This window comes from Schistocerca cancellata, chromosome 1 (assembly GCF_023864275.1).
Source record: "Schistocerca cancellata isolate TAMUIC-IGC-003103 chromosome 1, iqSchCanc2.1, whole genome shotgun sequence".
Lineage (NCBI taxonomy): Eukaryota > Metazoa > Arthropoda > Insecta > Orthoptera > Acrididae > Schistocerca > Schistocerca cancellata.
The window spans coordinates 167,777,941-167,795,657 of record NC_064626.1 but is presented as its reverse complement, the minus strand read 5'-3'; positions in this window follow the sequence as shown (position 1 = coordinate 167,795,657).

Here is a 17,717-nt window from a genome sequence, read left to right as displayed (position 1 = left end):
CGGCTATAGAAGAAGACCGAGGCCCTATTCCCGTAAGCAGCTTCAAATGGTTGGTGCAGGTAGCTGTTGACTGGCAGTGTCTCAAGAACGCACACCCAATTCTACGACTTTCTTGGCGACTTTGCACATAAAGTTACAAATTCTAGAAAATTCTAGAAATTCTAGAAATATCATTGTGAAGTTGCCTGTTCATTCAACACATCTCTCCATCACATTTTGCTGTTAATATATCGCCGTATCTGTCTTTGCATTACTTTATTTTTATTTATTTATTTAATTAGACTGGCCCTCTCTTACATATAACCAGGCGTTGTACGTATTTTACATGGCATATATTTAGTAAGCATGTTATACTAAGTTTGGCAACGGCCTTGCGACAGTGTATACACCGGTTCCCGTGAGATTACTGAAGTTAAGCGCTTTCGGGCGTGGCTGGCACTTGGATGGGTGACCATCCAGCCGCCATGCGCTGTTGCCATTTTTCGGGGTGCACTCAGCCTCGTGATGCTAATTGAGGAGCTACTCGATCGAATAGTAGCGGCTCCCGTCAAAGAAAACCATCATAACGACCGGGAGAGCGGTGTGCTGACGACACGCCCCTCCTATCCGCATCCTCATCTGAGGATGACACGGCGGTCGGATGGTTCCGATGGGCCAATTGCGGCCTAAAGACGGAGTGCTGCTGTGCTGTTATACTAAGTCTGCACTTGGCACGGTTGGTTTTCAATTATGAATTCTAGCAGCAAGAGGCATGAAGAAACGGCTGGACGCGGGGTGAAAAGATGAATCTGACTCATAGAAAAAGGCAAAGAGGATGGAGAATAACTGGGATAAGATAGGAGCATTTGGATTATTTTTTGACGGAGGAGAAGTTGGCCATATAAGTTGATTTTGCCGGAGCGATTTGAAAATGACAGGAGGAATTTCAGCTTTTCCTTAAAACTAGCAGGGCATCGAATTGTGTGAAGAGTTCAGGGCATCTTGCTCCAGAAACGGATTGCAGCGATAGTGAAGGAGATGCCGAATGTTTTCCTTTTATGAATAAGCACGGCTAGGATACTAGATAGGTGAGACCCGTATTTCTATTACGATTCCACCAAAGCTCTGTACTGGGATATTTGCGCCCTGAGGAGCCCATGAAGCAGACACGGCGTGTGGTAGTCCCGTAACTTGGCTTGCGGCTACCACCTTAACTAAGCTTTTGAAGCAATGACATGGTCATATCGACGAATGTTACAGATTTAACACGCACAAGTATTCACGATTAGCTCTATTCGTCTTGTGTTTTCACTAGTTGTATCATGTTGAATCACATCACAATAGTGACGGTACAGTAGAACGGTTGACTGCACGAGTTGTCGTTTCACATCCTGTGAAAATTAAGCGAAACTTTTTGAAGGCATAGAGTAACGCGGAAGTCTTCCGCTATATGGCGAAAATATTCTCTGCACAATTTAAATGCTCTCCCAAAATAACGCCTGACTTAATCATTGCGTTCTGATATGGTACGGAGATCCGTCAAGTTAAAAGAGAGGCAACTAATCGTAGAATTCTGAACTTATTAATTTCTCAGGGGATTCTGAGAACATTAGTGACCTCTTTGCATTTAGTTTGGGCACCAGGTTTTTCACCAACGTTATCACTGAAGACACATCATCATTTATCTGAGCAATAGCAGTATTTTTAACAGTCTGGCACCTTCGTAGAGCTGAACGTCGTCGGCGTAGAAATGATATTTACAGTAAGTCAGAACCGATGAAGTATCATTGACATACAAGGAATATAATAGTGCACCTAAGACTTACCCCTGTGGCACAACTGAAACAACATGTTTCCAGGTCGATTTTTCATTCCCAGGGACATCACTTGGCTGTCTGTTTTTCAAGTAGCTTTCAGGGCACTATCTGCTATCTGAGAAATTTAGCTGCAGCATTTTTCTGAGTAGTAGTCGGAGTTGACAGTGTTAAAAGCTTTGGCGAAGCCTAGTAGAGTCAATATTGTGGTCTCACGGTTGTACATGGCATATTCGGCGTCATTAGTTACCTTGATTAATGCAATAACTGTGCTGTGTGTTTGCGGAATCCGAATTTATATTTGTCAACTAATCCGAATTCGCTCAAGTGTTCAGTAATTTGGTCGTAAACAATGTAGTGCAACGCTTTGGAAACAACGGTGTATGGTTTGATCAGTTTCGATTAATCGATAAAGTACTGTGAGCAATCAATCTGCATGTTCACTGCAGTGATTCCACATCTTTGAGGGTCAGTTTGTTTCGTCACCGTTGGGAAGTCTTTGCAGCATGAAAACCACGAATCTAGCCTAGTTAATATGTTCTATTCTGGTTCCTGTTGGATATTCGTGGATCCGTATTCTGAGAGAAGACTACTTTTTCCTGTTGGCGATTTGCGCTGTTGTGAAGTTTCTACAATGAATAACGACTTGTGTATGGCCAGTTCAATTACTTCCTGTAGTTCAGTTTAGTTAAAAGTGGTTAGGTTATTTGAAATTGTTTGCTCACGATTATTCTGCTATTAGTGTGATTGCACACAGTGAAATGTAAACTTGTAGGGTGCCCGTATTTAATAGAATTGAAGTTGATTTTAGCGCATTGTGTTATCTGCTCACTTCGTCGTGCTGTTAATTATAAGTTGTCACCTTGTCCTGAATTATCAAATAGTTTTTGCTCGTTTCCGAAATTGTCAACTGCGAATGTAAATTGCGAATACTTGGCGCGAGATTGACTACTTAACTAGTTGCTTTGAATATCCATGTGGGGTTATGAATCCTTTGCCTATGTTTAGTAACAATGTAAGTCTACTCCTTCAGAAATTAATTCCTCTTGACCCAGCCAATCTCTGTGCAAAATGCATAATATTATGGCACGTTGCACGGTCGCCATCGTATAGAACATCGTGGACTCGCTTCACGATCCATCAATATACTGGCATATAAGAAGGCTAATATTGAAATCTGGTAACGCAAAACGTTAGTAGTAAGCATATTTTCTTTGAGAGCTATAAGATTCCACATTCAGAGAAGTAAGTCGACGAATGCCGTTTCGAGGATTACTGTTTGTTACACATCGTACGGATTCGTCTTGCACAGTACTATGATGTTACATAAAGATGCTATTCAGGATTTATATATTCGTTCCGATAGTTTACTGATTCTTTATTTATAAGGTCAATGCTTACAAAACTCAGGCGACATCCTCGCTGCACATTTGGAAGTTATGAACAAGAAGATGACGTTTGCCCACTTTAGGTCACTCCATTTGCGAATCAGTACTTGCTACGTAATTTTACAGCTTGAAGATTTCGTGGCTTAAGAATCACTAATTATGGGAGTAGTCATTGTTTTTTACCACAAAATACGTCTTTCGACTGCAAAACACTCCCTTTACAGATGAAGAATTTTTAATCAAACTGGTATCCTTTCTTTAAAAGCAAAACCCGAAAGAAAGAGCTGAACATCCAAATTCTCGGTACATGCTTTGTTGTCAGAAAAAAATCCTGAGGTGTCTGAATTTGAACCCACAATGACAAATTCTTTTCTAAAGCTGCACTGTAAAAACAAAGCTTACGATTTTATTAATGTCTGTGCCAACAAACGATAAATATCAGAACGTATTTGAGAACACAGATATATTCTGGGATACGGTGGTTATCAGAATGGCGAAGATTCTGAAGCACCACGCGAAGACTTTCCTGGGTGATTTTAATGCACACTTTAGAAGGGAAAAGAAATGTGAGAAGGTATTAGGCACAACCTCTCAGATATAAAACCATAATATCTGGAAAACAGAGGCCCATTATCTCCAACTAACATCCATTATTTATGGCACCAGCTAAGGAAGCAAACATGGTGATAACCCAGCACAACGTTAGGAGGCTTTGAAACAGACTATGCTGCTTAATCTCGGAGACATTGTCCATAATTAATGAATGTTTGTGTCAAAAATAGGATAAATGTAGACATAAATACTAAATTTCAATCATAAATTCTGATTCGTACTCAGAACAAAAAGAGCGAAACAATACAGGACTATTACAAATGATTGAAGCGATTTCATAAATTCACTGTAGCTCCATTCATTGACATATGGTCACGACACACTACAGATACATAGAAAAACTCATAAAGTTTTGTTCGGCTGAAGCCGCACTTCAGGTTTCTGCCGCCAGAGCGCTCGAGAGCGCAGTGAGACAAAATGGCGACAGGAGCCGAGAAAGCGTATGTCGTGCTTGAAATGCACTCACATCAGTCAGTCATAACAGTGCAACGACACTTCAGGACGAAGTTCAACAAAGATCCACCAACTGCTAACTCCATTCGGCGATGGTATGCGAAGTTTAAAGCTTCTGGATGCCTCTGTAAGGGGAAATCAACGGGTCGGCCTGCAGTGAGCGAAGAAACGGTTGAACGCGTGCGGGCAAGTTTCACGCGTAGCCCGCGGAAGTCGACGAATAAAGCAAGCAGGGAGCTAAACGTACCACAGCCGACGGAAAAGGCTAAAGCAGAAGCCTTACCGTTTACAATTGCTACAAGCCCTGACACCCGATGACAAAGTCAAACGCTTTGAATTATCGGCGCGGTTGCAACAGCTCGTGGAAGAGGATACGTTCAGTGCGAAACTTGTTTTCAGTGATGAAGCAACATTTTTTCTTAATGGTGAAGTGAACAGACACAATGTGCGAATCTGGGCGGTAGAGAATCCTCACGCATTCGTGCAGCAAATTCGCAATTCACCAAAAGTTAACGTGTTTTGTGCACTCTCACGGTTTAAAGTTTACGGCCCCTTTTTCTTCCGCGAAAAAAACGTTACAGGACACGTGTATCTGGACATGCTGGAAAATTGGCTCGTGCCACAACTGGAGACCGACAGCGTCGACTTCATCTTTCAACAGGATGGTGCTCCACCGCACTTCCATCATGATGTTCGGCATTTCTTAAACAGGAGATTGGAAAACCGATGGATCGGTCGTGGTGGAGATCATGATCAGCAATTCATGTCATGGCCTCCACGCTCTCCCGACTTAACCCCATGCGGTTTCTTTCTGCGGGGTTATGTGAAAGATTCAGTGTTTAAACCTCCTCTACCAAGAAACGTGCCAGAACTGCGAGCTCGCATCAACGATGCTTTCGAACTCATTGATGGGGACATGCTGCGCCGAGAGTGGGAGGAACTTAATTATCGGCTTGATGTCTGCCGAATCACTAAAGGGGCACATATCGAACATTTGTGAATGCCTAAAAAAACATTTTGAGTTTTTGTATGTGTGTGCAAAGCATTGAGAAAATATCTCAAATAATAAAGTTATTGTCGAGCTGTGAAATCGCTTCAATCATTTGTAATAACCCTGTAGTTGTGTCCCGATTCGACACTGAGAAACTAAAAGAACTATGAAACGAATTCTAAAAACTAACTAGACCAGTAGAGGTTCGAAAACACAACTACCATTGGTACTGGTTCAGGAAGAAATAGCGCAGATTAAAAAGACGAAGAAACACACTTGGTAGAATGAACAGGTATTTAAATGAATTTTATCCATAGTGGGTATTTAAATTCTTCACGCAGTATCATATCTCCCATTTCATCTTCATCTACGTCCTGTTCAATTTCCATAACATTGCCCTCAAGTATATCCCCCTTGTATAGACCCTCTGTGTACTACTTCCATCTTTCTGCTTTCTCTTCTTTGTTTGGGATTGCTTTTTCATCTGAGCTTTTGATGTACATACAAATGCTTCTCTTTTCTCCAAAGGTCTCTTTGATTTTCCTGCAGGCAGTACCTATCTTACCCCTATTGAAAAGTGCCTCTACGTCCTTGCATTTGTCCTCTAGCCATTCCCTGCTTAGCCATTTTTCATTTCCTATCGATCTCATTTTTGAGACGTTTGTATTCCTTTTCGCCTGCTTCATTTAATGCATTTTTATATTTTCTCCGTTCATCAATTAAATTCCATATCTCTTCTGTTGCCCAAGGATTTCTTCTAATAGCCCTCGCCTTTTTCCCTACTTGATCCTGTGCTGCCTTCACTATTTCACCTCTCAAAGCTACCCATTCTTCTTCTACTTTATTTCTCTCGCCAGTGCTTGTCATTTGTTTCCTAATGCTCTCTCTGTAGCTCTCTACAACTTCTGATTCTTTCAGTTTATCCAGGTCCATCTCCTTAAATTACTACCTTTTTTCAGCTTCTTCAATTTTATTCTACAGTTCATAACCAAGAATTTGTGTTCAGAGTCCACATCTGCCCCTGAAAATGTCTTACAATTTAACACCTGATTTCTAAATCCCTATCTTACCATTATATAATTTATCTGAATCCTTCCAGTGTCTCTAGGCCTCTTTCATGTATACAACCTTCTTTCACGATTCTTAAACCAAGTGTTAGCTGTGATTAAGTTATGTCTGTGCAAAATTCTACTAGGCGTCTTGGTCTCTCATTCCTAGTACTTTTCTTTCGCTCCCTTTGCCTACTATCGGATTCCAGCCCCCCATGGCTATTAAATTTTCGTCTTCCTTAACTACCTGAATAATTTCTTTTGTCGCATCAAACATTTCTTCAACCTCTTCGTCATCTTCAGAGCTAGTTGGCATATAAACTTGTACTACTGTGGTAGGCGTGAAATTCGTGTCTATCTTCGCGACAATAATGAGGTCACTATGCTGTTCATAGTAACTCATCCGCGTTCCTATTTTTTATTCATTACCCCTATTTGATTTTGTATTTATAATCCTGTGTTCACCTGACCAGAAGTCTTGTCCCTCCCGCCACCGAACTTCACTAATTCCCACTACATCTAACTGTGACCTATTCATTTTCCTTTTTAAATTTTGTGATCTACCGGCCCGATTTACGGATCTGACATTCCACGCTCCAATCCGTAAAAGCCAGTTTTCTTTCTCCAGATAACGACGTCCTCCTGAGTAGCCCCCGCCTGTAGATCCGAAAAGGGACCTGTTTTTCCTCCAGAATATTTTACCCAAGAGGACGCCGTCATCATTTAACCATACAATAAAGCTGTATTCCCTCCCTTGCTTTCAGCTGTTAGTAGTACCAGCACAGGAAGGCCGTTTTGGTTGATGTTACATGGCCAGATCAGTCAGTCATCCAGACATTTGCCCTGCAACTACTGAAAAGGCTGCTACCCTTCTTCAGGAACGACATACTTGTCTGGCCTCTCAACTGGTACCCCTCCATTGTTGGTGCACCTACTGTGCGGCTATCTGTATTGCTGTGGCACGCAAGCCTCCCCACCAACGGCACAGCCCATGGTTCAAGGGGAGCAGTTTAAATACAGTTCATTGCCATGAATTTTAGACCTGTTATCTGGAGGCTCTAAACAGATCGTGTATACTCAACACTGACGGTGACGTACAGTGTTTTAAGTTATGTAGTTTAAATCACGTTAGCAGCAACAGTTGAAAATATCAATACAGACATAGAACATCACTCTGGAAATATAAACAAATAAAAACAACAAGAAATAAACGGAATTTAATTCAAGTTCTACGTAAGTAACTTGCAGCTTATATTGTTAGACCTGTTACTGGCAGACCTGAAAGAAACCGTGGTTTGCAGGCTAGTTAAAACTATTTCCTTACCAGACTTGTTACTGTTACAATATTCAACACTGCCTACACCGGTAGGCGCGTACCTTGGCAATCCTCGAGGCTACGCGTAACCGTGTGAGTCGCCATTACATTTTAAAAATATTTTTAATATAAGTTTCTCTTAATTATATTTACTCTTGCCGATCGTTCGGAATAATGAAGGAAGCACTTCTTGTGATATGTTGACGCTATTTTAAATATTCATAGCGTTCTGTTAATCTTATGTACTGGAAGCTGAGCAGTTGTCATTTAGATACTCTATGTTCAATGATATTAACTGTATTCCATATGCTCTGGTCAGCTATAATTGCTTACATGTCACAGCCTAACTGACTGCATTCTCTCTCCACCTGGAAACGGGAACAACTGAAAATTAAATGATCAGTGGAACCTCCCTTGTCACTTTCACAGATTGGTGTATTACAACACCCCCGCCCCCCCCCCCCCCCCGCCCCCTCGATGCACGTGTTTGGGATGTGGACCGTGACCTGAAAATAGATGAATAGTACCTCGAATAGGACAATATTGTGCAATCTGAGCCTGGTTCTGCTGCTTGGGAATATGCTGTGTTTGTGCCTTGTAGTGCTTTTAATGTCTCATGCTGCAATTCATCTGACTTCCAGGTCGTAAGTCTTTTATCAGTAACATGAGCTTCAATATCTCGTAGACAGGATCATATTGTTCATGCCTTAACAAGTGTAACGCTGCTCTGCAATATACTGCGATATCCATTGGGCACATACCAGGTACAAAACATATACTGCAAAAGGTAACGGTGAGCCTCAGAAGTATGCTCCGAGGAACTCATCACAGTATTGTTCGTAGGTCTTCAGCTGTAGGCGATGCGCCCAGCAGCTTGCAGTGAAGTGCACAATAGCATCGAAAACACCTTCGTGATTACAACTGTACAATGTACAACCGGATTTACATTTAGCAGTGCCAGCACGGGCAGTATGGTGCCTAATTGCAGCCACACTCTGATTAACAGATTTTATATGTTCTACTAAGTTTCTTTCCTCGACTTTCATAGGGATTCCGTCATATCTCAAGGAGGGCTTTCTGGCGAAAGAAATTATTCATTTCCAAAGTATTTATGTGGTTTTATGAACAGCTGTAGTCGTCTTTTGCCCGTGATCCATTGTTGCACATCATTCGTCTTTTCTTCAAGTTTCGCCGTTGAATCCGCAGACAACTAGTAGGGTGACATCTGCGTATGCAACAATACCCTCAACAGTATCTGCCTCGTCTAATAGGCGTTCAACACTAAGATCCCTGAACAATGGACCACTTATATAGACCTGAGGACAGCTCTTGTTAATCTTTTTGGTTAGCTTGCTCCGCTCCACAAGATACTAGTCGCTACAGGCCACTATAGTAATCGACAGATGTCTTACCCTGACATTTGGGGACCCCAAGATCTCGGAGACGTGCGAACATCGCAAGCCGACAGAGATTATCGAGTGACCCTGTCATATCAATCAAGATTGCAACTGTATATGTCGCAGTCCAATTTTCGACAGTCTGAAGAACTCAGTTAACTGCATCACCCACAGACTTTCCTTTTCTGTACCGAATCAATATTGGCTTTGGTTCAGACTCAAGAGCTCCCTATGTCCCTGCAAACGATCACAAAGCAGATACTCCTAAATTTTGGAAGGGAAATTTAGTAAGCAAATGGGTCTATGGGGTTTAGGGGTCCTTATCGCTTTCTATTGTAACCACTACTGCCCATGTTGTTCTCCAAATCAGCAGGATCCTACATATTCGCAACGCCCCGTTTAGTTATGACTTCAAATACCATTGTAGTTTAGTTCTTAAATTCCTTGTATATACAGTACATGATCAAAAGTATCTGGAAAATCCCTAAAACATACTTTTTTCATATTAGGTGCATTGTGCTGCCACCTACTGCCGCTCCACGGAAATCACGAACTTCGAATGTGGTCAGGTGATTTGGTGTCACTTGTGTCGTACGTCTGTACGCGAGATTTCCACACTCCTAAACATCCCTAGATCCACTGTTTCCGATGTGATAGTGAAGTGGAAATGTGAAGGGTCACCTACAGCACACAAGCGTACAAAAAAAATGGCTCTGAGCACTATGGGACTCAACATCTTAGGTCATAAGTCCCCTAGAACTTAGAACTACTTTAACCTAACTAACCTAAGGACATCACACACACCCATGCCCGAGGCAGGATTCGAACCTGCGACCGTAGCAGTCCCGCGGTTCCGGACTGCAGCGCCAGAACCGCTAGACCACCGCGGCCGGCCATAAGCGTACATACCGACCTCGTCTGTTGTCTGACAGAGACCGCCAACAGTTGAAGAGGGTCGTTATGTGTAATAGGCAGAAATCTATACAGACCATCACACAGGAATTCCAGACTGCATCAGGATCCACTGCAAGTACTATGACAGTTAGGCGGGAGCTGAGAAAACTTGGATTTCATGGTGCAGCAGCTGCTCATAAGCCACCCATCACGCCGGTAAATGCCAAACGATGCCTCGCTTGGTGTAAGGAGCCTAAACATTGGACGATTGAGCAGTGGAAAAACATTGTATGGAGTGATGAATCACGGTACACAATGTGGTGATCAAATGGCAGGGTGTGGGTATGACGAATACCCGGTAAATGTCATCTACCAGCGTGTGTAGCGCTAACAGTAATATTCGGAGGCAGAGGTGTTGTGGTCCTCGTTTTCTTGGAGTTGGTTTGCACCCCTTGTTGATTTGCGTGGCACTATCACGGCACAGGCCTACACTGATGTTTTAAACACCTTCTTGCTTCCCACTGCTGAAGAGCAATTCGGGGATGACGATTGCAATTTTCAACATGATCGATTACCTGTTCATAATGCACGGCCTGTGCCGGAGTGGTTACACGTCAATAACATCATTGTAATGGATTGTCTGGAACAGAGTCCTGGCCTGAATCCTATAGAACACCTATGGCATGTTTTGGGACGCTGACTTCTTGCCAGGCCTCACCGACCGATATCGATACCTCTCATCAGTGCAGCACTCCGTGAAGAATGAGCTCAATTCCCCAAGAAACCTTCCAGCACCTGATTGAACATATGCCTGCGAGAGTTGAAGCTGTCATTGAGGCTAAAAGTGGGCCAACAGCATATTGAATTCCAGCATTACCGATGGATGGCGGCGTGAACTCGTAAGTCATTTTCAGCCAGGTGTCCGGATACTTTTGATCACTTGGTGTATATGTATTTCCTAGGCACAGTCCAGCATTTCGATAATTATGTAGTGTAGAGAGGTAGAGTCTTGCCGTCTTTAGTACAGATAGGGACTGTGATTGCTGAGTTCGGATGCAGGCTGAGTTGGTGATCCTTCGCTCATAGGTCTAGGAGGCGCCTCGCAGCTCCAGGAGGCGCTGGCCTCAGTAACGCAGCTTGAGATTGTTGCATTGTTTGGAGTGCACATGACATGGTTATTCAAGAGACGTCCAGCAGTCTCACATGTCCTTCGATCATTCTCCCGCTGTGGCAGACTCGGTCACTGCCCGCAATAAGGTTGACACCTCACCACTGGTCGAGTGGAAGGTCGTTTCGAAGTGTAGCAGACAGCGAAAGACTTTCTCGGGGGCCGATTGAAAGACATCCCCGTTCCGCCTGTTAAAATGAATTCAGGCTCTAGGTGTGACTGATAAAAATCCTGAACGAGATGCAATCAGTTGCCCTGAATCAGAGACAGTCGGGGGTAGGATTACTGGCATTTGGGTTCTCCTATGTTGGTTCATAATGTGGCTTCTTAGGGATAAAGCTGCCAAGCAGGGGAAGAAGTCCAGTGTACAATCTCTGTACATGCCGATGACAGTGATCCCAGATGTGGAATGTTTCCTTCAGATGCCATGAATAGTACAGGGTGTAACTAACTGCATGTAGTGGCTTATGTCGGTACTAATGATATGTGTCACTTAGGATCGAAAGAATTCCTTTCTGGCTTCAGGCGAGTATCTGAATTGGTATATACTGCCAGGCTATCTTGCTATGTGAAGGCAAAGCGCACTATCTATAGCATCGTCGAAAGGCCCAATTGTGTGCTTATGGTTTAGAGCCGAGTGGAGGTTTCGAATTAGAGGGTCAAACAATTCTGCGAGGACGTACGCTGCAGATTCCTGTGTCATAGGGTGGTGAGGTAGTTGGTTCCACTTACTAGATTAGATGTCTATCACATACAGCAGTCAACAACAAGAAAAGTTTGAGCTATATGGTGTCGACTGGATGTTTTTTAGATTAGATGGTCCTGGGAAAATACAAAAGGGGCTTCAGTGTCAAAGAGTGCAGGTCAAACGCAGGTTGAGGATAGACCTAGGTACAACCGGTTTGTAGTCCTAAGTAGATCATGTATCTATCACATACATCAGGCAACAACAAGAGAAGTTGGAGCTATATGGTGTCGACTGGATGCATTTTAGATTAAAGGGTCTCCGGGAAATACAAAAAGGGCTTCAGTGTCAAAGAGTGCAGGTCAAATACAAGCTGAGGATAGACCTAGGTTCAGCCGGTATTGTAGTGGTAAATTGTCATAGCAGTTATGAGAAAGTACCCGAGTTCTTAGCGCTAACAGAAATCACTGAGTCAAAAATGGTTCAAATGGCTCTAAGCACTATGGAACTTAACATCTGAGGTCATCAGTCCACTAGACTTAGAACTACTTAAACCTAACTAACCTAAGGACATCACAGACATCCATGTCCGAGGCAGGATTCGAACCTGTGACCGTAGCAGCAACGCTGTTCCGGACTGAAGCGCCTAGAACCGATCGCCCACTGTGACCTGGCACTGAGACAAAAATCGTTATAAATACTGAAAGTTGGCTAAAGCCGGAGGAAGTCAGCCGAAATTTTTACCAATGACCTAACGTCGTTTAAAAAGGACAGATTAAAGTTCGTTTGTGGTGGAGTGCCTGTTGCTGTTAGAAGTACTTTATCTTGTAGTGAAAATGAAGTAGATAGTGCCTTTGTTACTATGGATAAAGAATATTGTTGACAACTAGAATCGATTAATATTTGGTCCCTATTACTGACCCTCGACACAGATAATCCAGTCGGGAAAAATGCATGTACAAAGTCAGTGGTAGGCACAAAACATTGTCTGGAACTGCGCTACGAGTAAATATTTCCTCTAAACATTATTTAGAGCAATTAGTTTAGGAGCCTACTCGAGGTACAAATTATTCCGAAAACATGCTCGACCTCGTAGCAACAAATAATCGTGAGCAGATAGGGAGCATCATGATGGATACAGGAATTAGTGATCCAGTTTCACCAAAAAACAACGCAAAATATATCTATTTAAATGTCAGATAAAAATTGTATTGACGACTTGCTACGAGTCAGTTCCCATTCCTTTCAAAGTAACTATGTAAGTTTAGACCAGATGGGTCTTAAATTCAAAGAAATATCATCGACGGCAATTCAGAGATTTATACCAATAAATTAATAAGAGAGGCAAATTATCACCCATTGTACACAAAACAGGTCAATACACTTTTGCAAAAGCAACGAAAAGAGCATCCTAATTTTTAAGAACGCAAAGATGTTTTGCAGAACTCGAAATTTAACACGGAATCCAATGCGAGATCCTTTTAATGGTTTTCACAAAGAAACTCTGTCTCGAAATCTGACGGAAAATCCAAAGAGTTTCTGGTCGTATGTAAAAGTACGCCAGCGCCATGACGCGAGGTCCACATTCACTATGCGACAGCAGTGGTGACGTTACCGATGAAAGTGCCACGAAAGCGGAGTTACTAAACAAGGTTCTCCGAAATTCCTTCACCAAAGAAGACGAAATAAATCTTTCTGAATTCTAATCAAGTGCAGCTGCAAACTAGAGATACTTAGGAGTAGATATGTAGATATCCTCTATGTAGCAAAGCTACTTCAATCACTTCATAACGGCAAATCTTCCGGTCCAGATTTTACACTAATTTGGTTCCTTTTAGTGTATGCCGATATAACAGCTCCATCTCCAGCAATCATACACAACAGCTTGCTTGACGAAAGATCCGCATCTAAAGTCTGGTATGTTGCGCATTGTCACATCCATATTCAATAAAGGAAACGGGAGTACTCCGATGAATTACAGGCCCGGATAACTAATGTCTATTTGGTGTGAGATTTTCGAGTATACTACGCACCAACATTACGAATTACCTCGAAGAAAACTATCTAATAACACATAGACAGCACAGAATTAGGAAACATCGTTCTTCTGAATACAAATAGATCCTTATCCACGTGAGGAAATGAGTGCTATCAACAGGCGATGAGAAACTCATTTCTATATTTCCAGGAGACTTTTGAAATCGCTCCTTACAAGCGGCTTCTAATCTAAGTCCTTGAATATGGAGTATCGATTCAGTCTTGCGACTGGCTTCATGATTTCCTGTCACAAAGATTACAATTTGTAGTAACTGGTATGTCATCCAGTAAAACAGAAGTCATAAGCGGCGCTCATGGAAGGAAATGCTAAAAGCCCTCTGCTTTCCTTGTTCTTTATAAATGATACTGCTTTCCTTGCTCTATATAAGTGACACAGGACTGAGTAGCCTTTTTAGACTGTCTGCAGATGATGCTGTAGTTTACCGTAAAGTCGTCAGATCAAAACAAACTGAAAAATGATTTAGGCAAGATATCTGTACGGTGCAAAAAGTGGTAATTAACTCTAAATAAACACAAAGCGAGCCGTCGTTTGGCATTTACTGGCGTGATGTGTGGCTTGTGAGTAACCGCTCGCCCATGAAATCCAAGTTTTCTCACCTCCCGCCTAACTGTCATGGTACTTGCAGTGTATCCTGATGTAGTCTGGTATTCCTATGTGATGGTCTGTATAGATGCCTGACTATTACACATGACAACGCTCTTCAACTGTTGGCGGTGTCTCTCAGGCAACGGACGAGGTCGGCCTGTACGCTTTTCTGCTGTACGTGTCTCTTAAAGTTTCCACTTCGCTAACACATCGGAAACAGTGGACCTAGGGATGTTTAGGAGTGTGGAAATCTCGCGTACAGACTTACGACACAAGTGACAGCCAATCACCTGATCACGTTCCAAGTCCGTGAGTTCCGCGGAGCGCCCCATTCTACTCTCTCATGATGTCTAATGACTACTGAGGTCGCTGATGGTGAGTACCTGGCAGTAGGTGGCAGCACAATGCACTTAATATGAGAAACGTATGTTTTTGGGGGTGTCCGGGTAGTTTTGATCACATAGTGAAAATATACGAATCTAAAGACTGTAAATTCAACTAAATACTTAGGTATTACAATCTAAATAACTTAAACTGAGATGGTCACATACACAGTGTTGAAGGGAAAGCTAACGAAAGACTGCCATTTATTGCCAGAACACTTACAAGATGGAACAACACTACGAAAAAGATCGCCTCCACTACGCTTGTCCATTTCTGTGTGGTATATGATTTTTCCCGGATGGGATTGACAGAGGATGTGAAAAATGTTCGAGGTACTCAGCTGGCTATTTAGATTGAAAACAATGAGGACCACTTCCTGTACTGCGTCTTATAGTGCTCATCTCGCCCGTCAGGTCGCCTGCCACGCCACAGAGAAGACATTGCAAAAGTGTCTGTCGAAACAAGGAGACACGCACCTCATTCACGCAGAGCTGCCGCATTGAGTTTATCTACAAAATGTGCGATGGGATGAGAGTACTGCTGGTACACTGGTGTCCAAAATTAAATCAACAAACTGGTGGTTCCCCGTCCTGTGTCTAAGTCACAATATGATCATAAAAACTGTCAACAGATGTCGTTAAGATAGTGTTCTGCACGGAAGATGGCATTCCTACCAACGGATAAGCACTCTTAGCAATGACGTCCTGGTATCCGTCGAGCGGGGTAGTGTTTGCAGGTAGTCCCTCATCCACAATCGTTGTGTACACAGTCACAGACGTTACAGTATGGCACTGAGAAGACGCTGTAGAGGGCTATAGGAAGAATGGCAGCAGGAGTGTCGCAAACTGATGTGGCCCTATTGCTTAACGTGAATCATTCTGTTGTTTCTCTGATGAGGCGACGGAAACTGCATCCCGGAGACCAGGACAGGGCTGATCACGTGTGAAATCAGAAAGAGTGGACCGTTATTTGGCTGTAATTGCACGACGGTACCGCCTTACTACTGCGTTGAAACTGCCATATGACCTCGCAGCGTCACCTGGACGTGGAGTATCGAGGTAAACGATGTACAGAAGGCTTCAGCAGAGTGGCCTTTATTGTTGGAGGCCTTCTGTCTGTTTACCTTTGGCGTGTCTTTACAGAAGTGAACGTCTAGAGAGGAACCTTCAACATGCCACCTGGACAGTCGAACGGTGGGCCAATGTTCTTTTCACGGATGAGTCTATATTTTATCTGGAGAGTGATTATCGTGGATTCGCATCTGGAGGGCACGTGGAACACGATTTATGGACCCAAACGTTGTGGAAAGAGACAGATATCGAGTAGGATTCCTAATGGTGTGGGCAGGGATTATGTCGACCTCTAGAACACCTCTTCATGAAATTGGAGGGGCGAATCAGCAAGATTTAACTGCTGTCAGGTACCGCGAGGAGATCTTGGGATCTCATGCGCTGTTGTAACGAGGTGCTGTGGGCCCAGACTTCGTATTGATGGATGGTAATGCTCGACTTCTGTTTCATTATTTTCCATTTGTCTTCGACTATCTAATATTTAAAAATATGTGGTCGTTTCTTTGTGTTCTTCTGTATGTAGCAGATGCACATAGAGTACAGCTGTCCAATTAATACGTCACATTTAAATATTTCATTGCACATTACCTATACTGTAGCACACTGCACAGCCTCTTGCGCACCTGCTGTAGCTCTGACTGAGGGGTCATGGGAGCTGTAGGTGGTGAGACTGGAGTGGGGTGTTGGGATACGGATGGAGACAGGATGGGTGGCGGAGACTGTGTGTCTGTGGGTGATTTTTTTGTGGTGATTTACACTGGCAGAATAAAATATCGCATCACCACACACGCTTAAAATAAAAGCTAATGTACTGCCAGGATTACGTTGGTCCAGATAACATATTTCACTGATTAACATTGTAAGATCGCATCTTAATGTAAGCGCAAGATAAGTAGTTACAAACATGAAATTCTGGTACATAAATAACTGGTGTAACGATCAGAATGTTGTATGCAACATGCAGATATGCATCCATAGTGTTTTACAGGTGCCAGATGTTAGTTTGTGGAATGGAGTTGCATGTCTGTTGGACTTGATTGGTCAATACAGGGACGGTTAATGTTGCTTGTGGATGACACTGGAGTTTTCATCCGGTAATGTCCCATATGTGCTCGACTGGAAACAGACCTGGTGATCGAGTAGGCCAAGACAACGTGTCGACACTGTGTAGCGGATGTCGGGTTACAAGAGCGGTATATGATATCCTGTCGGGAAACACCTCCTGGAATTCTGTTCATGAATGGGTACACAAAAGGCGGAATCCCCACACCGACGTACAAATTTGCATTTTGGGTGCCTGGGATAATGACGAGAGTGTTCCTGCTATCATGAAATCGCACCCCAGACAATAATTTCCGGTGTAGGTCCAGTGTGTCTAGCACCCCGACAGGTTGGTTGCAAGCCCTCAACTAGCCGCTTTCTAACCAACGCACGGCCACCAATGGCACAGAGGCAGAACTATCTTTCATCAGAAAATACAACAAACCTTCACCCTATCCTCCAATGACTCTCGCTTGACACCACTGAAGTCGCGAATGGCGGTGGTTTGGGGCCACAGCAATGCACGCTGCAGGGCGTGTGTCCTTCAAGTAACTGACATGTGCCACTGTGTGTAACTGCTGCTCAAATTGCTGCTGCAGATGCAGTACAATGCGCCAGAACCATGCGCTGAACATGATGTTCTTCCCTCTTAGCACAGCCATGTGGCCGTCCAGAGCCCGTACATGATACCGTACATTCTCGTGACCATCGTTGCCAGCAATCATGTACAGTACCTACATTCGTGCCAAGTCCTGCAATATCGCGGAAGGAACTTTCCGCTTCTCGTGGTCATATTACACGACATCGTTCAAACTCAGTGATGTACTGATAAT